At 41.8% G+C, this 26,146-nt stretch overlaps 1 pseudogene; it reads left to right on the top strand.

Moving 5' to 3' along the window:
• The first annotated feature begins 5,529 nt into the window (after positions 1–5,529).
• On the top strand, positions 5,530–6,291 carry LOC103084047 (tRNA 2'-phosphotransferase 1 pseudogene; annotated as a pseudogene).
• Positions 6,292–26,146: the final 19,855 nt, after the last annotated feature.

Here is a 26,146-nt window from a genome sequence, read left to right as displayed (position 1 = left end):
AGGCAAAGTGACCAAAAATATTTATATTCTGTATTACTAAAATATCCTTGTCTAGTCCTTAGTGCCCAACACATAATAAGCTCTCAAGACTTAAGTGTTCAATAAGCATCTGTTACATTAACTGTGATTCTACAAAAGGAACCTGGAGAACCTAAGTGACACAGTGAGTTTGGAAAAAGGGAAATTTTAAATGCCTTCTCACCAAAAGTGATTTATTGATTGATACTGCTTACAAAATATTGTAACTGAAAATCTTCTTTGCTCTTGGGAAGATCATAGCCAACTCGTCAATACACATAAAAAATGCTTTTGTTTCAGCCATTTTCTCTCCCAGGTGGTCTTGAGGTCTTTCTGAACCACACAGTTTCCTTTTCATAGTAAACATGGGTTAGTAAAAAAAAGACCTTTGACAGATGAAAATTGAGATTAAGTGAATTGCCCAAGGTAATAGGTAACCTGTCCAGCTAAGATGGGAGTTTGGGTCTTCCTTTCACAAATGCAATAAGCTCTCTGCCAGGAACATCAGAAACAGCCAGTGTCCTTTATTCATGGCTGTAGGAATTCATTCATTGTTCCACATACATTTACTGAGCCAGGTTCTGAGAAAACAGAGATGAGTAAAACAAAGTCCCGGGCTTCAAGGTATTCCCCAGTTTTTGGAAAAAATGTCACATAAATAAGCGTAATGGAGTGTAGCAAACGAAGCCATGGTTCATGCCTTTGGTGTTCTAGAAACTGTGGGTCTGGAGAAAGTGTTTGGGAGAGTGAAAGTTGGCAAAAGTTATAGGAAGTAGTCAGTTGTCTGGGGAGATTGTCCCGAAGGAAGTCATGTGTAAACTCATAATAAAAACGAGTAAATACATGTTCAGTTTTGTTTTTCTTTAAATTTAATTTTATTTAGTTTTGGCCGTGTTGGGTCTTCGTTGCAGTGTGCAGGCTTCTCCTTGTGGTGGCTTCTCTTGTCGCAGAGCACGGGCTCTAGGAGTGTGGCCTTCAGTAGTTGTGGCTCACGGGCTCTAGAGCACAGGCTCAGTAGTTGTGGCACATGAGCTTAGTTGCTCCGCGACATGTGGGATCTTCCCGGACCAGGGCTCGAACCCATGTCCCTTGCACTGGCAGGTGGATTCTTACCCACTGTGCCACCAGGGAAGTCCCATGTTCAGTTCTTATAAATGAAACAATAAATATTCAAAGTTAAAGTTTATTATTATTTCGATTTTACCAAGGAGAAACTATGTGGAGAATTTTTTAGAATTTCTCTTTTTCACACCTAAAAAGATCATTGTTTGACTCTCGAATCCTGTGCTCCTGAACAGAGGGTGCTCTTCCTTAACTTCTCACTCTATAATTTTCTGACCTGTGGTCATCCACATACAAAGTTGAGAGGGAATAGCTGGGAGATGGTAAATCAGGGTATATGAGACTGAGTCCTTTTGATATTGTAATTGTTAAAAAGGCGACAACAGACCCCAAATGGAGTCACTTGTGCTAAGCTCACAATACCAAACTAAGACTTATAATATCTAAATTGCAGTTTCAACCTCTTTCAGAAGTGGAACTTTAAACCAGTCAATCTGGAATTACCTGGTCAGTACTAGTGAGGTAATCTGCCTGATAGACCCCTGCCATCCCCCAAAGAAAGGTGACCTGGCCAGAAACAATCAGCTCCTTGCTAGAATAACTTCCTTGTCCCGCCTCCTTCTGCCTATAAAAGTCTTCCATTTCGTATAGTTCTTTGGAGCTCCTTTCTATCTGTTAGATGGGATCTGCCCAATCCATGAATTGTTGAATAAAGCCAATAAGATCTTTAAATTTTACTCAGTTGAATTTTGTTTTTTAACATGATTTATAATAAGGGATATATTTGGTCTTTGTCCCCATTCTTGGCACAGAGCTCTAAAACCCTTGGAATTTCTTAAGTGATAAGAGCTCTGAAAGTGACTTTAGTTATTCATCATAAGCCCCTTTCAACTACACCTGAGTTTATGCTAATAAGATGACTTTTGGAAAGCCCCTAAGAATGGGGGCTGGTTGCCAAGGGAACCAACAACAACGATTAGAGGGTTGGAACTTTCAGTCCCATCCCCCAACCTGTGGGGAGGGGGGAAGGACTGGAGGTTGAATTACTCACCAATGGCCAATGATTTAATCAACCATGCCAACTTAATGAAGTCTCCATAAAACCCCAAAAGGGCAGGGTTGGGAGAGCTTCCAGGTTGGTAAACATATGGAGGTTCTGGAAGGATGGAATGTCCTGAAAGTGTAAAGGAGCTCTGTGCTCTTTCCCCATCCCTTGCGCTAGGTGTCTCTCCCATCTGGCTGTTCCTGAGTTATATCATTCTATAGTACACAGGTAGTCTAGTAAATAAACTGTTTTCCTAAATTCTGTGAGCTATTCTAGCAAAATTAATTAAACCTGAGGCCACAGGAACATCCAATTTATAGCCAGTTGTTCAGAAGCACAGGTGACAACCTGGACTTGCAATTGGCATCTGAGATGGAGAGGGCTGGGACAGTCCTGTGGGATCTTGTGGGATCTAATGCTGTCTCCAGGTAGATAGTGTCATTGACTAGAACTTAGTCATATGACCACCTGTAACTTCATATGCCCAGGAAGCAGGTTAGAATGGATTTTAGTATATGTAAAATCTTTTTGTAGCTTCTTATTTTACCTATCATTATATCAAACATTTTACATGTTATTTTCATAGTCTTCATTACTGTGGAAGGTTTTATTATTGTTGCCAATATTTGCTATCCCTTTCCTCTGGTGCCACCTCTGTGGAACCAATTCCTGGTGGGCCTCCCCATGGGAGTGGTGTCTGCCCCGTTGAAATCAGGCTTAGTCATGTGGAATTTGAGCAGAAATGATATATCCCACATTTGAGCATAAGCTGTAGGAGTTATTGTACTAGTCAATCCTTGCTCTTTATTCACTGCTTTGAGACCAATATGGAGCTAGTCCTTCCAACTGGGTCCTTGGATGAAGCAGAGCTACAGCTGAACTGCAAAGGGTAGGTAACTGAGTGAGAAATAAACCTGTGATAAATCACTGAGATTTGGGGATTATCTGCTACTGTAGCAAAATCTAGCAAAAGCTGACTGGTACAATAATTATAACAGCTGCATATTACTCCATCATATTATGTACCCTGATTTTTTTAGTCCATTCTTCCAACATTGGCCATTTAAGTGGTTTCCAATTTTCCGATATTAAATATAATGCTGAAATGGACACGTGCAGTTTTTGTTGTTGTTGTTTCTGTTATTTCCTTAGGATACATTTTTCAGCATAGAAAACTGAGTCAATGTATATGATCATCATTACCGCTCTTATTCCCCAAAGGGGTATATTGTCTGTGTAGTGAGTCAGGTTCCAGCAAAAACCATGAAAACCACTCTAGTAATTTTAACAGAGGGAAAATAAAACAGGAAATTGACTTCACAAGTAATGGAGAAGCTAAGAAATCAGTAGTGAAATAACCCAGAGATTGACAACAGCAGAAAAATTCTGCCACCCTTGGGGATGGAGGGACACTTGGATGAGGTGGTATTACCAGAGGGCAGAAACTAGGGCCATCTGAAGGCAACTAGAGCCATGACTGGGTCTGCCTGGTCAGAACTCTCCGGTAGTAACTGGGATCATCAAGGAAGGTTTGCTTTGGGAAAAGCTGGATCCATGGAAGAGATGCTGTAAGAAACAGAAAAAGAGACAGAGAAAAATACTTCGGACTCTTCCATCTTCTTGCTTTCCAATCTTCTGCAAGTATTGTCCATTGGGAAAACCTACCCAGAGGCCAGAGAACAAAGGAACTTGGAAAATATAGTTTTCTATGACACTATAGAGGGCAAGAGAAGGGCAGTGAGTTATCTGAAAGCAAATTGGACAGTAATGGATGAGTAAACCACTTTACCAGTCTTTCCAGCATTGTACATTATCATCATGATAAATGTTGCTATTTTGGCATGAGAGGCAATATAGTTTAGTAGTTGAGAGTACTGACTCTGAAGTCAGACACCCTTGGATTTGAAACCTGCTCAAAGCTCTTCCTGGTTATATGACCTTGGGTGACTTGCTTAACTTCCTCAAGTCTCAGTTTCCCTTATATAAAATGTTGTGAAGAGACTTCCCTGGTGGTCCAGTGGTTAAGACTCTGTGCTTCCACTGCAAGGGGCATGGGTTCGATCCCTGGTTGGGGAACTAAGATCCCACATGCCTCGCAGCGCGACCGAAAAAAAAAATGTTGTGAAGACCAAATACATGAATATAAATACAAAACACTTAGCATAGTGTGTAGCATGAAATAGGTTGTATGGTCAGGCCACACAAGATGGCTGTTCTCTTGCTCTCTGTACAACCCCTGCCTGACCAGTGCTTGCTTCACCTCTACCATACACACACGAATGACCTTCCTACTATTGATACTTGCCCCAGACCCCAGGTAGTGATTATTCTTATCCTATCTTATCTTCTTTGGCGTGCCCCTCTACTGGTTTCCCCGGTAACTAATGATGAACTCACCTGAGGTCAATTCCCCTATAACTGGTAATCCCCCTCCCTCTCACATACCACTGGCCAGAACTTAGTTCCATGACCACATCTAAGTACAAGGGAGACTAGGAAGTGAAGTTTTTATTTTAGGTGGTCATGTATTCAGCTCAGAATTCTATTATGATAATAGAAGAGGCAAACAGATATTGGGGGAAAACTATTGGCCTCTGCCATTCTGCTATTCTGGCCACGCAAACATCTAAGTGTGCTCTCCTTCCCATACATAGAACATACACGTCACCAAGGGAAACTTCCAAGTACAATTCCATTACTAAAGAAGGGGAGCAAAATTTGGCACCCCAAAATATGATTATCTTGAGCTGGTTAAGTTCAACAAGCAAAAGACAATAGAAGCTCTGAAAACCAAGCAGAAGTCACCCTTTTGTAAGGGACATTTACATTTATAAGGGAAAACTCCGTTTGTAGGGGTGTCTCCCTCTCTGTACCAGGAAGAGGAGAATGACTCTAAATATCTGGAAATCTTCATCAAGGGAGAAGGCAATGACGTAAATCTGTATACCAACCATACCCTTGTTTACTGTGCTTTGCCTGGTAACCTCCCCAAACTGACTGCCCCTGCTTCCCACCCACCCCACTTTCCCAAGCCCCATCTTCCTTTGTCTTTAGCTGAAGGTGGTATTTAATTGATGGTTCAGGTCATTTTGGGGGAGTTACTCAGTTTTCCTAGGTATCTCCCATGTATAAAGAGAAGTGCACATGTTATTAAACTTCTGTTTTTCTCCTGTTAACCTGTCTTTTATTACAGGTGTGTCTCAGCCAAGAATCCAGAAGGTTAGAGGGAAAGTAATTTTTCCTCCCCTACACTGACTCTAATAATCATGGGCATTTGCCAGGCTTTTGGTCTCTTTGGTTTTCAGATTCCTGTAACACTTAATAATAGGCTTCTGTTGTATTTGCTGTTTGTCAATTACATATAGAAGTAACGCGCTGCCAGACAGCAGGAGTCTATCTTGACTATGAACTTCTCTGGAGGAAAGAGGCAGGAAGCAGCAGGGCCCGGGGATAGACAGGCTCACAGACCCCAGGAACCAGACCAAGATGTGCAAGTACGCAAAACTTGGTCCTATGACCTGTCATGGAGCCCTGGAGCTGGGGCTTCCCGTGGGGGTCAAAGCCTTCCTGCCCCTGGGCACCCTCCTACAGCTGCCCCAGTCCCACAGCTTCTCAGCTGAAGATGTGCAGCAAGTGGTGGACACCATGGAGAAGCAGTGGTTCACACTGCAGCCAAGGGACCCCGGCATTGGCTCTCATCCAAGCCAATCTTGGTCACTTCCTGCAAGGACCTGAGCTGGATCTGATGCCCTTGGCAACCCGGCAGGCCCTGCCCCTGATGCTTGTTTATGGCACATTCTGGCAGCACTGGCCATCCATCCTGCTCAAAGGCATGTCCTGCTGGGGAAGGATGCACATCCACCTGGCCTCAGGACTGCCTGGGGACTGTGCACAGTGTCATCAGTGGCATGTGGCCAAATTGTGAAGTGGCCTTGTTCATCAATGGGCCCCTGGCCCTGGCAGATGAAATACCCTTCTTCCTCTCCGTCAATGGGGTGATCCTGATTCCATGGAATGCTGATGGCTTCCTGCTTCCCAGGTATTTCGAGAAGGACCTGCAACTACGCCCCACCCAAAAGTCCCTCTCCTTGGCTGGTAATGAGTAGACAGAGTGTCAGAGCGGCCCCAAGCACTGCTCCAGAGGGTAAAAGATGATCCAACAATAAAATATTCATTAAATAAAGAAATGTAAATAGACAATCAAAAGAAGAAACTCATGATTGAAAAAAAAAGAAGTAACCACAGCCCAAGATCTCTTCCAGGCAAATTCTCTTACTGTTACACTGTTCTCTGTGCTGACTCGTCTTCCTCTCATTCAAATTGATGACTCTGCTTCCTTAAGCTCTTCTTCTTCTTTTTTTTTTTTTACATCTTTATTGGGGTATAATTGCTTTACAATGGTGTGTTAGTTTCTGCTTTATGACAAAGTGAATCAGTTACACATACACATATGTTCCCATATCTCTTCCCTCTTGCGTCTCCCTCCATCCCACCCTCCCCATCCCACCCCTCTAGGTGGTCACAAAGCACCGAGCTGATCTCCCTGTGCCATGCGGCTGCTTCCCGCTAGCTATCTGTTTTACACTTGGTAGCGTATATATGTCCATGCCACTCTCTCACTTTGTCACAGCTCACCCTTCCACCTCCCCATATCCTCAAGTCCATTCTCTAGTGGGCCTGTGTCTTTATTCCCGTCTTACCCCTAGGTTCTCCATGACATTTTTTTTTCTAAAATTCCATATATATGTGTTATCATATAGTATTTGTCTTTCTCTTTCTGACTTACTTCACTCTTTATGACAGACTCTAGGTCCATCCACCTCATTACAAATAGCTCAATTTCGTTTCTTTTTATGGCTGAGTAATATTCCATTGTATATATGTGCCACATCTTCTTTATCCATTCATCCGATGATGGACACTTAGACTGTTTCCATCTCCTGGGTATTGTAAATAGAGCTGCAATGAACATTTTGGTACATGACTCTTTTTGAATTATGGTTTTCTCAGGGTATATGTCCAGTAGTGGGATTTCTGGGTCATGTGGTAGTTCTATTTGCAGTTTCTTAAGGAACCTCCATACTGTTCTCCATAGTAGCTGTACCAATCCACATTCCCACCAGCAGTGCAAGAGTGTTCCCTTTCCTCCACACCCTCTCCAGCATTTACTGTTTCTAGATTTTTTGATGATGGCCATTCTGGCTGGTGTGAGATGATATCTCATTGTAGTTTTGATTTGCATTTCTCTAATGATTAATGATGTTGAGCATTCTTTCATGTGTTTGTTGGCAGTCTGTATATCTTCTTTGGAGAAATGTCTATTTAGGTCTTCTGCCCATTTTTGGATTGGGTTGTTTATTTTTTTGTTATTGAGCTGCATGAGCTGCCTGTAAATTTTAGAGATTAATCCTTTGTCAGTTGATTCATTTGCAAATATTTTCTCCCATTCTGAGGGCTGTCTTTTGGTCTTGTTTATGGTTTCCTTTGCTGTGCAAAAGCTTTGAAGTTTCATTAGGTCCCATTTGTTTATTTTTGTTTTTATCTCCATTACTCTAGGAGATGGGTCAAGAAGGATCTTGCTGTGATTTATGTCATAGAGTGTTCTGCCTATGTTTTCCTCTAAGAGTTTGATAGTTTCTGGCCTTACATTTAGGTCTTTAATCCATTTTGAGCTTATTTTTGTGTATGGTGTTAGGGAGTGATCTAATCTCATACTTTTACATGTACCTGTCCAGTTTTCCCAGCACCACTTATTGAAGGGGCTGTCCTTTCTCCACTGTATATTCCTGCCACCTTTATCAAAGATAAGGTGACCATATGTGCATGGGTTTATCTCTGGGCTTTCTATCCTATTCCATTGATCTATCTTTCTGTTTTTGTGCCAGTACCATACTGTCTTGATTACTGTAGCTTTGTAGTATAGTCTGAAGTCAGGCAGCCTGATTCCTCCAGCTCCATTTTTTGTTCTCAAGATTGCTTTGGCTATTCGGGGTCTTTTGTGTTTCCATACAAATTGTGAAATTTTTTGTTCTAGTTCTGTGAAAAATGCCAGTGGTAGTTTGATAGGGATTGCATTGAATCTATAGATTGCTTTGGGGAGTAGAGTCATTTTCACAATGTTGATTCTTCCAATCCAAGAACATGGTATATCTCTCCATCTGTTTGTATCATCTTTAATTTCTTTCATCAGTGTCTTATAATTTTCTGCATACAGGTCTTTTGTCTCCTTAGGTAGGTTTATTCCTAGATATTTTATTCTTTTTGTTGCAATGGTAAATGGGAGTGTTTTCTTGATTTCACTTTCAGATTTTTCATCGTTAGTATATAGGAATGCCAGAGATTTCTGTGCATTAATTTTGTATCCTGCTACTTTACCAAATTCATTGATTAGCTCTAGTAGTTTTCTGGTAGCATCTTTAGGATTCTCTATGTATAGTATCATGTCATCTGCAAACAGTGACAGCTTTACTTCTTCTTTTCCGATTTGGATTCCTTTTATTTCCTTTTCTTCTCTGATTGCTGTGGCTAAAACTTCCAAAACTATGTTGAATAAGAGTGGTGAGAGTGGGCAACCTTGTCTTGTTCCTGACCTTAGTGGAAATGCTTTCAGTTTTTCGCCATTGAGGATGATGTTGGCTGTGGGCTTGTCATATACGGCCTTTATTATATTGAGGAAAGTTCCCTCTACACCTACTTTCTGCAGGGTTTTTATCATAAATGGGTGTTGAATTTTGTCAAAAGCTTTCTCTGCATCTATTGAGATGATCATATGGTTTTTCTCCTTCAATTTGTTAATATGGTTAATCACATTGATAGATTTGCGTATATTGAAGAATCCTTGCATTCCTGGAATAAACCCCACTTGATCATGGTGTATGATCCTTTTAATGTGCTGTTGGATTCTGTTTGCTAGTATTTTGTTGAGGATTTTTGCATCTATGTTCATCAGTGATATTGGCCTGTAGTTTTCTTTCTTTGTGACATCCTTGTCTGGTTTTGGTATCAAGGTGATGGTGGCCTCGTAGAAAGAGTTTGGAAGTGTTCCTCCCTCTGCTATATTTTGGAAGAGTTTGAGAAGGATAGGTGTTAGCTCTTCTCTAAATGTTTGATAGAATTCGCCTGTGAAGCCATCTGGTCCTGGGCTTTTGTTTGTTGGAAGATCTTTAATCACAGTCTCCATTTCAGTGGTTGTGATTGCTCTGTTCATATTTTCTATTTCTTCCTGATTCAGTCTTGGCAGGCTGTGAATTTCTAAGAATTTGTCCATTTCTTCCAGGTTGTCCATTTTATTGGCATAAAGTTGCTTGTAGTAATCTGTCATGATCTTTTGTATTTCTGCAGTGTCAGTTGTTACTTATCCTTTTTCATTTCTAATTCTATTGATTTGAGTCTTCTCCCTTTTTTTTTGATGAGTCTGCCTAATGGTTTATCAATTTTGTTTATCTTCATAAAGAACCAGCTTTTAGTTTTATTGATCTTTGCTATCGTTTCCTACATTTCTTTTTCATTTATTTTTGATCTGATCTTTATGATTTCTTTCCTTCTGCTAACTTTGGGGTTTTTTTGTTCTTCTTTCTCTAATTGCTTTAGGTGCAAGGTTAGGTTGTTTATTTGAGGTGTTTCCTGTTTCTTAAGGTAGGATTGTACTGCTACAAACTTCCCTCTGAGAACTGCTTTTGCTGCATCCCATAGTTTTTATATCGTCGTGTCTCCATTGTCATTTGTTTCTTTTCTAGGTATTTTTTGATTTCCTCTTTGATTTCTTCAGTGATCACTTCGTTATTAAGTAGTGTATTGTTTAGCCTCCATATGTTTGTATTTTTTACAGATCTTTTCTTGTAATTGATACCTAGTCTCATACCGTTGTGGTCAGAAAAGATACTTGATACAATTTCAGTTTTCTGAAATTTACCAAGGCTTGATTTGTGACCCAAGATATGATCTATCCTGGAGAATGTTCCATGAGCACTTGAGAAAAATGTGTATTCTGTTGTTTTTGGATGGAGTGTCCTATAAATATCAATTAAGTCCATCTTGTTTAATGTATCATTTAAAGCTTGTGTTTCCTTATTTATTTTCATTTTGGATGATCTGTCCATTGGTGAAAGTGGGGTGTTGAAGTCCCCTACTATGAATGTGTTACTGTCGATTTCCCCTTTTATGGCTGCTAGTTTTTGCCTTATGTATTGAGGTGCTCCTATGTTGGGTGCATAAATATTTACAATTGTTATATCTTCTTCTTGGATCGATCCCTTGATCATTATGTAGTGTCCTTCTTTGTCTCTTCTGATAGTCCTTATTTTAAAGTCTATTTTGTCTGATATGAGAATTGCTACTCCAGCTTTCTTTTGGTTTCCATTTGCATGGAATATCTTTTTCCATCCCCTTACTTTCAGTCTGTATGTGTCTCTAGGTCTGAAGTGGGTCTCTTGTAGACAGCATATATATGGGTGTTGTTTTTGTGTTGATTCAGCCAGTCTGTGTCTTTTGGTGGGAGCATTTAGTCCATTTACATTTAAGGTAATTATTGATATGTATGTTCCTATTCCCATTTTCTTTATTGTTTTGGGTTTGTTATTGTAGGTCTTTTCCTTCTCTTGTGTTTCTTGCCTAGAGAAGTTCCTTTAGCATTTGTTGTAAAGCTCGTTTGGTGGTGCTGAACTCTCTCAGATTTTGTCTGTAAAGGTTTTCATTTCTCCATCAAATCTGAATGAGATCCTTGCTGGGTAGAGTAATCTTGGTTGCAGGTTTTGCTCCTTCATCACTTTCAGTATGTCCTGCCACTCCCCTCTGGCTTGCAGAGTTTCTGCTGAGAGATCAGCTGTTAAACTTATGGGGATTCCCTTGTGTGGTATTTGTTGTTTTTCCCTTGCTGCTTTTAATGTTCTCTTTGTATTTAATTTTTGACAGTTTGATTAATATGTGTCTTGGCGTGTTTCTCCTTGGATTTATCCTGTATGGGGCTCTCTGTGCTTCCTGGACTTGCTTAACTATTTCCTTTCCCATATTAGGGAAGTTTTCAACTATAATCTCTTCAAATATTTATAGTAAATATTTCATCTTTACTATCATTATTTTGAATTCTTTTTCAGGTAGACTGCCTATTTCCTCTTCATTTGTTAGGTCTGGTGGGTTTTTATCTTGCTCCTTCAACTGCTGTGTGTTTTTCTGTCTTCTCATTTTGCTTATCTTACTGTGTTTGGGGTCTCTTTTTGCAGGCTGCAGGTTCGTAGTTCCCATTGTTTTCGGTGTCTGTCCCCAGCGGCTCAAGTTGGTTCAGTGGGTTGTGTAGGTTCCTTGTGGCGGGGACTAGTGCCTGTGTTCTGGTGGATGAGGCTGGACCTTGTCTTTCTGGTGGGCAGGTCCACGTCTGGTGGTGTGTTTTGGGGTGTCTGTGGACTTATTATGATTTTAGGCAGCCTCTCTGCTAATGGGTGGTGTTGTGTTCCTGTCTTGCTAGGTGGTTGGCATAGGGTGTCCAGCACTGTAGCTTGCTGGTCGTTGAGTGAAGCTGGGTGTTGGTGTTGAGATGGAGATCTCTGGGAGATTTTCACCATTTGATATTACGTGGAGCTGGGAGGTGTCTTGTGGACCAGTGTCCTGAAGTTGGCTCTCCCATCTCAGAGGCACAGCACTGTTGCCTGGCTGCAGCATCAAGAGCCTTTCATCCACAAGGGTCAGAATAAAAGGGAGAAAAAGTAGAAAGAAAGAAAGAAAGAGGATAAAAGAAAATAAAATAAAGTAAGGTAAAAGAAACTAAAGTTATTAAAATAAAAAAAATAATTATTAAGAAAAAAAAAGTTAAATAGTAAAAAACAAAACAAAAAAACGGATGGATAGAACCCTAGGACAAATGGTGAAAGCATAGCTATACAGACAAAATCTCACACAGAAGCATACACATACACACTCACAAAAAGAGGAAAAGGGGAAAAAAATAAGAAATCTTGCTCTCAAAGTCCACCTCCTCAATTTGGGATGATTCGTTGTCTCTTCAGGTATTCCACAGATGCAGGGTACATCAAGTTGATTGTGGAAATTTAAACCGCTGCTCCTGGGGCTGTTGGGAGAGATTTTCCTTTCTCTTCTTTGTTCGCACAGCTCCCGGGGTTCAGCTTTGGATTTGGTCCCGCCTCTGTGTATAGGTCGCCCGAGGGCGTCTGTTCTTCGCTCAGACAGGACGGGGTTAAAGGAGCAGCTGATTCGGGGGCTCTGGCTCACTCAGGCCGGGGGGAGGGAGGGGTATGGAGTGCGGGGCAAGCCTGCGGCGGCAGAGGCCGGCCTGACATTGCACCAGCCTGAGGCGCGCCGTGAGTTCTCCCGGGGAAGTTGTCCCTGGATCCCGGGACCCTGGCAGTGGCGGGCTGCACAGGCTCCCCGGAAGGGGGGTGTGGAGAGTGACCTGTTTTCGCACACAGGCTCATTGGTGGCGGCAGCAGCAGCCTTAGCGTCTCATGCCTGTCTCTGGGGCCCACCCTGTTAGCCGCGGCTCGCTCCCGTCTCTGGAGCTCCTTTAAGCAGCGCTCTTTTTTTTTTTTAACATCTTTATTGGGGTATAATTGCTTTACAATGGTGTGTTAGTTTCTGCTTTATAACAAAGTGAATCAGTTATACATATACATATGTTCCCATATCTCTTCCCTCTTGCGTCTCCCTCCCTCCCACCCTCCCTATCCCACCCCTCCAGGCGGTCACAAAGCACCGAGCCGATATCCCTGTGCCATGCGGCTGCTTCCCACTGGCTATCTACATTACGTTTGTTAGCATATATATGTCCATGTCTCTCTCTCTCGCCCTATCACAGCGCTCTTAATCCCCTCTCCTCCAGCACCAGGAAACACAGAGGGAAGAAAAAGTCTCTTGCCTCTTCGGCAGCTCCAGACTTTTCCCGGACTCCCTCCCGGCTAGCCGTGGTGCACTAACCCCTTCAGGCTGCGTTCGCGCTGCCAGCCCCAGTCCTCTCCCTGCGCTCCGACCGAAGCCCGAGCCTCAGCTCCTAGCCCCGCCCGCCCCGGCGGGTGAGCACACAAGCCTCTCGGGCTGGTGAGTGCTGGTCGGCAGCTATCCTCTGTGCGGAAATCTCTCCGCTTTGCCCTCCGTACCCCTGTGGCTGCGCCCTCCTCTGCGGCTCCGAAGCTCCCCGCCCCCCTCTGCCACCGGCAGTCTCTGCCCTCGAAGGGGCTTCTAGTGTGTGGAAACCTTTTCTCCTTCACAGCTCCCTCCCACTGGTGCAGGTCCCGTCCCTATTCTTTTGTCTTTGTTTTTTCTTTCTTCTTTTGCCCTACCCAGGTACGTGGGGAGTTTCTTACCTTTTGGGAGGTCTGAGGTCTTCTGCCAGCGTTCAGTAGGTGTTCTGTAGGAGTTGTTCCACGTGTAGATGTATTTCTGGTGTATCTGTGGGGAGGAAGGTGATCTCCGCGTCTTACTCTTCCGCCATCTTCCCCCTCTCCTCTCCTGTATACTTTAAATCATCTCTATATTGCTTATGATACCTAATACAATGTCAATGCTATGTAAATAGTTATAAATACTATGTAAATGCTACATAAATATTTGCCAGCAGGGTAATTTCAAATTTTGCTTTTTGGAATTTTCTGGATTTTTTGTTTTCCTGAATATTTTCTATCCTAGGTTGGTTGAATCCACGGATGCAGAACCTGCAGGTACGGAGAGTAGAGGTATGCTCTTTACCTCTGCTCCAGCTCTCATTTACCTGTCAAGAAGGAAGGCCCTTGGGGAGCCATAGTATTATCTCTTGCCAAGTCTTCCTTTTTGGTCCTTTAAACTGCTTCACTGTGGAGTTTCAGAAAGCAGTTGGCTTTTTCAAGTGTGTGGAGCTCTGAAATCAGAGGCCACAGGCCAAGAATGGCTGTTGACCTAGCTATGTTCTCTTCCATTTTTGGTTGCTGTCTGGCTAGCTCTGACTGGGGTCCATCCCTCTGTAGGATGTTGCTATAAGTAGGAAGAAGCAGCAGACACTGCTAAACTTGTAAATCTTTCTTGTTTACCCCACTGCTATTGCTTCTGATGCCTGTGAGCTGCTTTCCAGGATCTTGTCGACCTTTGTGAATGCTGTGCCTAGCTAAGATTCTATTTCCTCCGAAGAAAGAGAAAATGGATGCTGGGGGGAGAACTTGCACTTTCTGCCACAAATACCTATTGATTCAGACAGATTCTTAATTTCACTCCAGAAAGTGAGTCAGCAACTTGTAGAAGGCACGGGGTCAGTGAATAGAAAACTGGCACCCTCAGATTGCCATATCATACAGTAGCAAAGGACTCACTTTCAAAAAGGAAATAGCCAGCTCCTCCCACAAGAAAAAAAAATGCAGCTAAACTTTTGCTAGTTTTGATATGATTGGTATAAATGCTCAAAGAATGTCTCATAACTCGCAGTGAAGCTGACTTTCTGGGCCCTGTCAAAACTTGATTTTGGGGGCTTCCCTGGTGGCGCAGTGGTTGAGAATCTGCCTGCTAATGCTAGGGGACACGGGTTCGAGCCCTGGTCTGGGAGGATCCCACATGCCATGGAGCAGCTGGGCCCGTGAGCCACAACTGCTGAGCCTGAGCGTCTGGAGCCTGTGCTCCACAACAAGAGAGGCCACGAGCGAGAGGCCCGCGCACCGCGATGAAGGGTGGCCCCCACTTGCCACAACTAGAGAAAGCCCTCGCACAGAAACGAAGACTCAACACAGCAAAAATAAATAAATAAAATTAATAAAAGGCAGAATAGGTGATAGTGTGCCCCGAGCACACTATTAAAAAAAAAAAAAAAAAAAAAACTTGATTTTGAAAGTCGAGTAAAACAGCTACACAGTGACTTTAATAACTGTAAACATGAGAAAACTCATGCACTATTACAATTTTTTTTAATATGCTTGTCAGACTGCTGACATTACTTCCCAAATTCTTTTATTGTCTTTCAGATATATTTAATGCGAATTTGGAGCTTGTAATATATTCCAAATACCTGATAATGTTTCCTCCCTTCTTATATTATAAAATAAACCTTTAAAGAGAATGAAAAATTAATGATTGTCACCAAGAGATTTTTCCTTCTTTTCCCAGCATGTTCATTTTATTATATGTTATTTTCCTGACGTTCATTTCGTGTGATAAATCTACCCCATATTCCTTTGTCTCTAGCACTAAAGATACCTTCATTAATTTGCACTGTGTAAATACAAATTGAATACCAATTTTATTTGAGAATGGAGACAATGACCATTCTCAATGGAAGTTTTGGAACAAAGTCAACAGATTTTAAGAAATTTGTATTATAGTTATTTATACTGGTATGTAATATAAGGGTGTATTTGGTCTATTTTTTTCACTGCTCTATACCTGGTACCTAGCACAGTATTTGGTGGACACTCAATAAATATTTATTTGGTTAATGAATTAATGTATTTTTCTTTTTAATAATCATAAGATATACTGGAAAATATTTAACCAAAGTAGTTGGAAGAGAGTTGAATCTTTTCTAGTTTAACAAGGAGAAGGCAGGGTGGGATTATATAATTCAGATTATTAAAATTCATGAAAGCAATCACACTGGGTAAAAAGACATTTAACCTCAGTTTAATGTCTCTGAATATTCAACCAAGAGAGAGGAGTAAGGGCACAAACTGTGGGAACACAGTTATGTGATACAGTGTCTCAGATATGTATCTCTGGTGGGAGATAATGGCTGAGAAGACACCGGTCCAAATGATTGGCAACATTAATATGGAAATGAACATTTTCACCCATTCTTCATATAGTCTCCTGGTCTCACAACAAATTTGAGAAGTGGTTTCTATTACTATTCTATTACAAATGTGGAAAATGAGCTTCACAGAGGTGAATAACTTGTCCAAAGTCCCACAGGTGATGATTGGTAGAGCCAAGGTCAGAAGGTCTTTGACAATCAAGTTCACATTGGATAAAAAGTCACGCTTTTGTTCCACTGGCATTCGGCTACTCTGTGGTTCTCTCTCTGCCCCTCACACCCTACGGCAGCATATCTCCCTTTCTTCTTAAGGATATTGTCCTAATGTTGTAATGTCATTATGTGCTCTGAGTTAATAAATGGCTTCTTTTCTCTTTTAGTGTCCAAAGTGATACATTATTTACTGAGTCTTCAAGAAGGAAATAATGATGACTGGAGCTGAAGTCCCAGAATTCTCCGCAAGCAACCTGCCATGCTACAGATTTCTAGGAAAGCTAGTTAGTAGGAACCCTCTATTAGAGACTGCAGGTTTGTCTCCCTCTTCACCTCTGTTATTATTTTCGCTCTGAAATTTACTCTAATATTAATATAACCACTGCAGCTTTATTTTGATTAGTGTTAGTATGGTATGTATTTCCCCATGCTTATACTTTTAACCTATTTGCATCCTTAAATTCAAAGTGGGTTTTTGGTGGCAGCGTATTTGGATCTTGCTTTTTCATCCAACCTGATGATCTCAAAAATTGTTAGAAGTTCTATACATATTTATTTTGTATTTCAAGCTTTTAAAAATTCTTTATTGTGATCGTGTGCACAAGTCTATATTTTATAAATAAAGGTGTGTGTATATATATATATATTGGAGGGTGTGATCAAAAATCTTTTTACTGATAGGCTAAACAATCAAAAATTCATGGAGACCATGGCTTTAAGGGCAATGTGAACAATTGACCAATACTCATTTCAGGTGAACAGAAATAGAACTGGAGGGTGAGACAGGGTCTAGACACCACACAACTCTAATTGAATGGCACCCTTTGGATCATGTCTGTGAATGATGCTCCCTGGAATTGTGTTGAGCTATGGCTTTTGCTAGAGGATCCATTTGGAGAGAAGAATTAGAGGCACACATGAAAAAGGCTGTGAGGGATCTGTTCCCAAGTGGACACAGGCCAAGCAAACTGTCCCAATTCACATTATTGTCCATGTAGAGGAGGAAAACTAATTTTCCCTCTACCCTTCCAGGTTATTGGCTGAGAACGCCCCTGTAATAAAAGACAGATTAACAGGAGAAACACAAACAGAAGTTTAATAACATGGATGCCTCCTGTATGCATTGGAGAGACCCAGGAAAACTAAATGACTCCCTGAAATGGCCCAAGTCCCCACCTTAAATACATTCTCCAGCTAAAGACGAGGATGTTGGAGGGATGGGAGGGCAGCCAGTTCTCAGAGACTATCAAGAGAAGCACAGTAAACAAGGGTAAGGTTGTTATGCAAATTTAAACCTCTGCCTTCTCCATGGATGACAGGTTCTAGAGACTTAAAATCATCCTCCTCTTCCTGACCTACAGAGAAAGACACCCTTACAAACGGAGATTTCCCTTATAAATGTAAATGTTTCTTACAAAAGGGCAGCTTCTAGTCTGTCTTCAGAGATTCTCCTCTGGCTGAAGTCTCTCAAAAATAATCAGCTCAACAATTTGCAGACCCCTTCACTAAGAAGGAGGATTCCATTCACCTGTGCTCCTGCGCTCACAAATGGCGTCACTATCCTTAAGGGCTCCCAGGCTAGTCCTGGTCTGCAGCTGCAGGTAATAAAGAAGAGGTGGGGCCTGGCACCTCGCTAAGGATGTTTTCTTGTGAGGGGATGGGGACTTCCCAAGGTTCTGAGCTGGGGAAAGACGCATTCGGACTTGCCTTTAAAACCACCTAGTGGAGGGCTTCCCTGGTGGCGCAGTGGTCGAGAGTCCGCCTGCCGATGCAGGGGACACGGGTTCGTGCCCCTGTCCACGAAGATCCCGCATGCCGCGGAGCGGCTGGGCCCGTGAGCCATGGCCGCTGAGCCTGCACGTCCGGAGCCTGTGCTCCACAACGGGAGAGGCCACAGCAGTGAGAGGCCCACGTACCGCAAAAACAAAAACAAAAACAAAAAAAGCCCACCTGGTGGAGAAGAGACATGCAGGAAGGAGATGCCTGAGGAGGTGACTGCGACCACCAGTTCGGACTGGTTGGTGGAGCTGTGGTGGTGAGAACTGGTTGGATCCAGGTATGTTCTCACCAGGGAGTCTTGCTCACCAGCCACTGTGTAAGTCAGATGGTGAGAGATAAAGGACTCGAACCTAGAATTTGCCTGAGCAGCTACAAGCCTGTTTTTCCCTTTGAGATAAAGGGCACAGGACAGGGAGGTGGGCAGGTGGGGGCAGTAATCTAGTTGTGGATGTCTTCAGTTTGAAATCTAAGTCAGAATAGCCAGGTGAGAATGAGAACTGAGACCATTAATCTATAAAGTTAATCTTTACACGATTCCTTAGAAGAAATGAGGCACATACCAACTCTTACCTCTGCTGATAGTCGTGTTTACCTCTGCTGATAGGAAGTTTATGAAATGAGAAAAAAATAATAATTATCAACCCCCCCAAATAATCAATATGCCAAAGAGGCATATTTTGGGGTGGCAAATTCTGTTCCCCTTCACCCATGAATCCAGAAAGATTGTCCAGGAAATTCCCTGGTACTCCAGTGGTTAGGACTCTGAGCTTCCACTGCAGAGGGCGTGGGTTCAATCCCTGGCTGGGGATCTCACATACCATGTGGCCAAAGAAAACCCAGAAAGATTGTCCAGTGGAGGGAGGTGTTTATGCCGGGCAATATACTAGAAGGGACTAGACAGAAAAGATCCATAAACCCACATGGGGTCCCTTCGAGGTCTGTGGCTGAATGCTAAGTTGTGTACAAGCAGAATTTAAATACATAGTCTGGCAAAAGTTTAAAGTATAACCTCCGAAAAGGAGATAGTCTAGAAAAGCTAAAGCTTACAAAAACATGCTCTCCAAATAGTTTACTTGGTTAAAAAGGTACATTCTGCTGAAGAATATTGGTAATCACCTATTTTAAAATGGTAGTTTTAAAGACTAAATGTGTATGTAGACTCGCTAAAGATTACCTCACTCAATATCAGCCTTCTTGACTTTATTTTCTGAACTTCCAAAAGCAATCTAAAGCCTGGTATTTTGCAAGTTGTGGATTAAAGGTATGAATTTCTTTCAGCCCTTGTAGGGAAGCACTTTTGAATTCATTTCCGTGATATGAGACTGCTCCCCCCAAAGCAATTTTGGAGGGAACATTAAGTGCTACAGAACTGGAATTGGAGAAATGTGCCCCAGAAAATGTTTTTAATCAGGGCTGTGTGTGGAAGCCTATTTAATCACTGGCCAATGGAAGACGTTAAAGGAACAACACTTTGTTTAAGGGACTTATTGACTGAGAAGTTCATTTAAACTGGGTCCTCTCTTTTCTGGCTTCTCATTTTGGAAATATTTGGCCAAGACAGAAGTCAATATTTCTGGTAGCTATTCTGCAGCCTACCCTTACCACCCACCGCCCAGCATCTTTATCCTTTGAACTATAAATGGAAATTCACATGTTTTGGTTTTTGTCTTTGCAAGTTATAGTTGTCTCTGACAATTCCCTTTGCATTTGAGAAAAGCCAGAGTGGTGCTGTGTATTTTCAGTCATATTCTCTCTGGTATCAAATGTCACAGCTGCATTGCATGAAGGTTTATTTGTATTAATAGCATTTCCTGTAGGTCTCAAGGGACCTCTATCTGTAAAATCACTTGTCTACCGGAACTTCAGAGAAAATAACTTGACCTTTTCTAAAAGTAAACTTTCCAACTGAATAAATCCCTCTGGATCTAGGTTCAAATGGTTCTTTGTGTGTGTGCGCGCGTGTGTGACCTGAGCTTTTAGATTAACGTAGAGTCTGGCTTTTATTTATTTATTATTTTTGGCTGTGTTGGGTCTTTATTGCTGCGTGTGGGCTTTCTCTAGTTGCAGCGAGCGGGGGCTACTCTTTGTTGTGGTGCGTGGGCTTCTCACTGCGGTGGCTTCTCTTGTTGAGGAGCACAAGCTCTAGGTACATGGGCTTCAACAGTTGTGGCTCGTGGGCTCTAGAGCACAGGCTCGGTAGTTGTGGTGTATGGGCTTAGTTGCTCCGTGGCATGTGGGATCTTCCCAGACCAGGGCTCGAACCTGTGTACCCTGCATTGGCAGGTGGATTCTTAACCACTGCGCCACAAGGGAAGTCCTGGATTCTGACTTTTAAAGTGATATTGTGTGCCTTTAATTGTCCAAACAGAGAGAACTTTTGTTAATTATGGGGATGAGTAAGCTCTAAGTATTGTGCTGGGATAATTTCTTGAGAGCATAATGTATGTTCTTCCTTCCCCCATTCCAGAAAGTTAGTCAATTCTTTTTATGCCCCTTCTCAAATTTATATTTGTAGACTGAAACAGGGTGACCAACTCTCCCAGTTGGTCCAGGACTTGGGGAGGGGGAGTTCCTGGCATGTGGAACTTTCAGTACAAAAACTGGGAAAGTCCCAGGCAAGCTGGGACAAGTTGGTGACCCTAGGCAGAAGTCAGTACAAGATACCTCCCATCCTGGAATTTTTTCTCAACCCTGAGTTCACTGAAGAGAAGTGGCCCTAAGGGCAAAGGGAGAGCAGGATACCATATTAATGTAAACTTTTAATTGAAATATATATAATGCACAAATCATAAGTGTGTAGCTGTACAAAATTTCACCAAGTGAACACACGTATGTAACTAGTATCCAGATCAAGGAAGAGAATATTTCTAGGGTCCCAGAAGCCCTCTTGTGCATTCTTTCAGTTACTACCCCTTGAATAACCACCAAAAATAAATTTCCCTCTATCCTTCTGAGCTCTTGGCTGAGTCTCCCATACTAAAAGACAGATTAACAGGAGAAAAAAAAAACAGTTTAATATATATTCCTTCTGTGTACATGGGAGATACCCAGGGAAACTGAGTAAAGCTCTGTAAAATGGCCCAAGACACCACCTTAAATACCATCTTCAAGAGGGGTAAGGAGACCAGTTATGGAAGGTTACCAGAAAAACACAGATTGTTAGCAAGTTTAAGTCCATGCCTTTCTCCACGATGAGAGTTCCTTGTGATTTAGAGTCATCCTCTTCTTCCTGGTCCAGAGAGAAAGACACCCTTAAAAATGGAGATTAACCTTAGAAATGTAAATTTCCCTCACAAAAGAGTAAATTCTACTCTGACTTTAGAGCTTCTCCTGTGTCTACTTTTTCTCAAAAATATGCCACCTCAAAATAATCCTTATGCCAAAGAGGCATATTTGTTTTTTTGTTTGTTTGGTTTTGTTTTGTTTGCGGTTTGCGGGCCTCTCACTGTTGTGGCCTCTCCCGTTGTGGAGCACAGGCTCCGGACGCGCAGGCTCAGCGGCCATGGCTCCCGGGCGCAGCCGCTCCGCGGCACGTGGGATCTTCCCGGACCGGGGCACGAACCCGTGTCCCCTGCATCGGCAGGCGGACTCTCAACCCCTGCGCCACCAGGGATGCCCCAAAGAGGAATATTTGGAGGCGGCATATTCTGCTATCCTTCAACTAGTATCCTTACTTAAGTACTTTAGATTAGTTTTACCTGGTTTTAAAATTTATGTAAATGAAACCATACAGTTTGTACTTGTTGGGGAGGAAGAAATTTTCCTTTATCCTTCCAAGTCCTTCTGGCCGGTCTAAAAGTTAAATTGACAGCAGACAGATTAACAGGAGACAATCAAACAAACATTTATTAACATGTTTACAGGGGAGACACCCAGAAAAACTGAGTAACTCACCAAAATGGCCAAAGCCTTCCCCTTAAATACCATCCACAGCTAAACAAAAAAGAGGATGGCTGAGGGTGGGGAGAGTCAGTTATGGGAGTTTCCCAGGAAAAGCACAGTAAACAAGGGTGATTGTGATGCAGATTTAAGTCATTGCCTTCTCCATTGATAGGTTTCTAGATATTTGGTTATCCTCCTCTTCCAGGTACAGAGAGTGAGGTCCTCTTGCAAATGGAGATTTCCCTTACAAATGTAAACGTTTCTTACAAAAGGGCAACACCTACTTGATTTTCAGAGCCCTTTCCATGTCTGCTGTTTCTCTCGGAAAATAATCGCTTAAAACAGTTAATATGGCAAAGAGACATATTTTAGGGTGGCAAATTCTACTCTCCTAAATGTTCTTGTTTCTAGTTTCTTTCAGTTAACATTAAGATTGTGAGATTCATCCATGTTGTTTTGTGTCATGTTGTTTGTTCATTCTTGGTGCTGTATAATATCCCATTGTATGACTATACCACAATTTATTTATCCTCTCTACCTTTGATGGACATTTGGACTGTTTCCAGTTTGGGGCTATTATGAGCAGTGTTACTATGAATACGTTTATTGATAAGGAGTGAAAAGGGGCAGTGATTTGGCAGAATCTCAGGAAGGCAGCAATGCTCAAAGGGCTTGGTGGACATAGCTATGTGGATCCTCACCTCTGCAAATTCCGTGACCCACGTAGGGCCCAAAGCAAAGGACTGCTGTATCTCAAGGGAAACTCAGTCTTTGACAACAGAATAATCAGCTATGATGAAAGGAAGATGAGGGGCCTGCTTGGAGTTAGCCAAACTGCAGGTTAAAGACATAGTCTAACAGATTGCCAATTCTGCCCAAGAATTCTGACATTAACTACGAGTGCAAGGCTTTCTTTCTTTTTTTTCAGTTTTATTGAGATATAATTAGCACACAATACTGTATAATTTTAAGGTGTACAGCATACTGACTTGACATACATATACTGCAAAATGATTACCACAAGGTTTAGTTAATAGCCATTGCCTCATATAGTTACCAAAACAAAAAAAATTTTTTTTGAGTTGAGAACTTTTAGGATCTACTATTCTCTCAGCAACTTACAAATGTACCATACAATAGTGTTAACTATCATGTTGTACATTACATCCCCAATATATGTCCTCCTCAACTTACAATGAGGTTACGTCCAGATAAACCAATTGTAAGTTGAAAACACTGTAAGTCAAAAATGAACTTAATACACCTAACCTACTGAACATCATAGCTTGGTCTAACCTACCTTAAATGTGCTCAGAACATTTACATTACCTTACACTTGGTCAAAATCATGTAACACAAAACCTATTTTATAGTGAAGTGTTAAATATCTCATGTAATTTATTGAATTCTCTACTGAAAGTGAAAAACAGAATGGCTGTATGGGTACAGAATGGTTGTAAGTGTATTGGTTGTTCACTCTCATGATCATGTGCCTGACTGGGAGCCATGGATCACTTCTGCTGCCCAGTGTCATGAGAGAATATTGTCGCACATATCCCTAGCCTGGGAAAAGATCAAAATTCAAAGTATAGTTTCTGTGGAATGTGTATCACTTTTGCACCATTGTAAAGTCAAAAATGGTAAGTTGAACCATCATAAGTCAGGGACTACCTGTACTTATTTATCTTGTAACTGGAAGTTTGTGACTTTTGGCCACCTTCATCCAATTCACCCATCCCCCACCCCCACCTTTGGTAACAAGGAATCTGATCTCTTTTCTATGATCTTGGTTTTTTGTTTTGTTTTAGATTCCACATATGAGATCATACAATATTAATCTTCTCTGACTTATTTCACTTAGCATAATCTTGTCTCAGTCCATCCATCTTGTTGCAAATGGCAGGATTTCTTTCTTTTTCATGGCTGCATAATATTTCATTATATATATATATAAATAATCACATACACACTATATATATATATATATATAAATTTTTCTTTATTGATTCATCCATTGATGGACACTTAGGTTGTTTCCATGTTTTGGCTATTGTAAATAGTGCTGTAGTGAACATGGGGGTGCAGATATCTCTTCAATATAATGATTTCATTTCCTTTAGATATATACCCAGAAGTGGAATTGCTGGATTATATAGTAGTTCTATTCTTAATTTTTTGAGGAACCTCCGTAGTTTTTCTATCGTGGCTGCACCAATTTACATTCCCACCAACAGTGCTAAGCAGAGGTATCTCAAACCACCTTCAGGTTAGATATTTCCCTAGAAAGACTCACATAACTCAACGAAACCCATTATATTCACAGTTACATGTATTATAGGAAAAAGACACATTAAAATCAGTCAAAAATGTATACATAGGGCATAGTCTGGGAGTGTTCCAAAGGGTTCCAAACTCAGAGATTCCGTTGTCCTCAGGATGCTTTACCCTTCTGACATCTGGGAAGTTCATCCAAGCTTTATTTGTTCAGAGTTTTTATTGGGGCTTCATTATGTAGGTATGATTGATTGAAATGTGGTTGAATGGAACCTCCATCCCCCACCTCCCTATCACCTCTCTATGGTTAGTCTTCCTAGTATGGCCAGCTACACAGAGTCACTAACATAAAATATCAGGTGTGGTCCAAGGAGCTCACTGTGCATAACAAAGACACTCCTATCACAAGGGAATTTCCAAGTGTTTAGAAGTTACCTCCAAGAGCGAGGACAAAGACCAGACCACTCTTTTGGCAAGGTCAAATTCCTTACTGCATAGGGCTTTCCCCCTTTTCTCTACAAGGCTTTTAGATCCTGATGTAACAGCAGGAGGGGAGTTGTCCCAATAATGATTGAGATCACCTGCCCAGTGAGAATGGAGACAAAATAGAATTTAAGGTGATTTATAGAAAACAAAGTAGCACCATACTTCCTGTAGCAGAAGAGGATTTTGAAATTTAAAGCAATGTGATTTTCATTATTAGTAATTCCTTTATAACCCTACATCACTTCCCTTATTAAAAGGAGCAGAAAGAGAGAAAAGAATCATTTACTGTTGTGTTACAAAATATGCTTTTGAAGCTCTTTGCAGAACTGATATTTATGAGAGAAAAGAGTTTGGATCACAAGAGCCTGAGTGGTTTGGGTATCAAAAGCCAAGCCCCTGAAGACTTCAGGCTAGACACAGAAAGATTTGGAAGAACCCCAGATCAATCAGAACCACCTAAAGCTATGTAAAGTCTTCCCAGGACTAGGAGAGAGTCAGAGGGGAAAAAGAAACTTACAAATGCCCTCCAGAGAAGGGGCTCTATATTCTACTTGTGTTCTCTCCACCCCCAGGTAGGTAAAGGGAATGAAAAGGCAGAGACAGTCTGAAGTTGCTTGTAGCTGACACTCTCAGCGCCCCATCCATTGCCCTCCCATCTTAATCACTTCATTGTGTTTTTTCTGACTTCCACTGGCTAATAGCGGCATCTCTGTGTGTAAAGTGTTTTTTGTTTTGTTTCCTGGCACTACTCTCCTTGGGGCAGCAGGGCAGAAGTGCCAGGGAATGAACTCTCTGCGAACAGCCCCCAGCCAAAACTCTCACTGTAATTATTATCCCCCATTATAAATTATATCTCATTATTAATACCCCAGCTCTGGCTTCTCTTGGGTACGATAATTCAGAGCTGTGTATTTTATACCATTTCTCCAGAGTTGCCCCATAAAGTTAAGCTTCAGGTGCCCACCGTAGTAGTTGGCTTAAAAATGCACCTTATCTGCCTTGCCTTCTCTGTATCTCTCCCCACCCCCAGGTGATTTCTGTATAGCCCGAATGACCTGCTCACACTAAATTGCTTGTCTCAGAATCAGCTTCCAGTGGTGCCAAAACCAAGGTAAAACCCTTTCCATTGCTTAAAGAAGCAAATGTTCCTTTGTAATACGCTTATTAAGGAAAAGGAAAAAGGAGAGGATGGTTCCCCTACATCTGTTACATTTCTCTGTGGTTTCTTGCAATGGATTCTTTGATTATCAGCATCTCTCAGCAGACCCTCTGGGCAGAGAATGTCCTCATGTACTTCGTAATTTTTTTTTGCTGTGAGCTCATTTTCAGTGGGAATTCTCTTCCATGAGAGTCCTCTGTGTGCCCTGGTTGAGGAGGTATCTCAGTTGGATGGTTTAACATTTGCCTCTGCTCTGGCCTTGCAAAATGCATAGATTCAGATCAGTTTCAAGTAAGTTTCTCAGCAGAGGAAACTCATAGTCTAAGGTGGTACAAACTTGTACCCATCCCCAGGCAGAGATCACACTCAGTGTTCCAGTTTCTTGCAGTAGCTCTGTTTCCTCCAGTGACCCACGGTGGGCACCCTTCTTATATACATTCTACTTCTACTCTCTGACTAAGGACAAGGAAACCCCTTTCTAGTGCCCACCTTTATTCAGAGAGCCTAGGTATGGTTT

This window comes from Lipotes vexillifer, unplaced genomic scaffold (assembly GCF_000442215.2).
Source record: "Lipotes vexillifer unplaced genomic scaffold, Lipotes_vexillifer_v1.1 scaffold207, whole genome shotgun sequence".
Taxonomy (NCBI): domain Eukaryota; kingdom Metazoa; phylum Chordata; class Mammalia; order Artiodactyla; family Lipotidae; genus Lipotes; species Lipotes vexillifer.
This window is presented reverse-complemented; position numbering and strand designations above follow the sequence as displayed.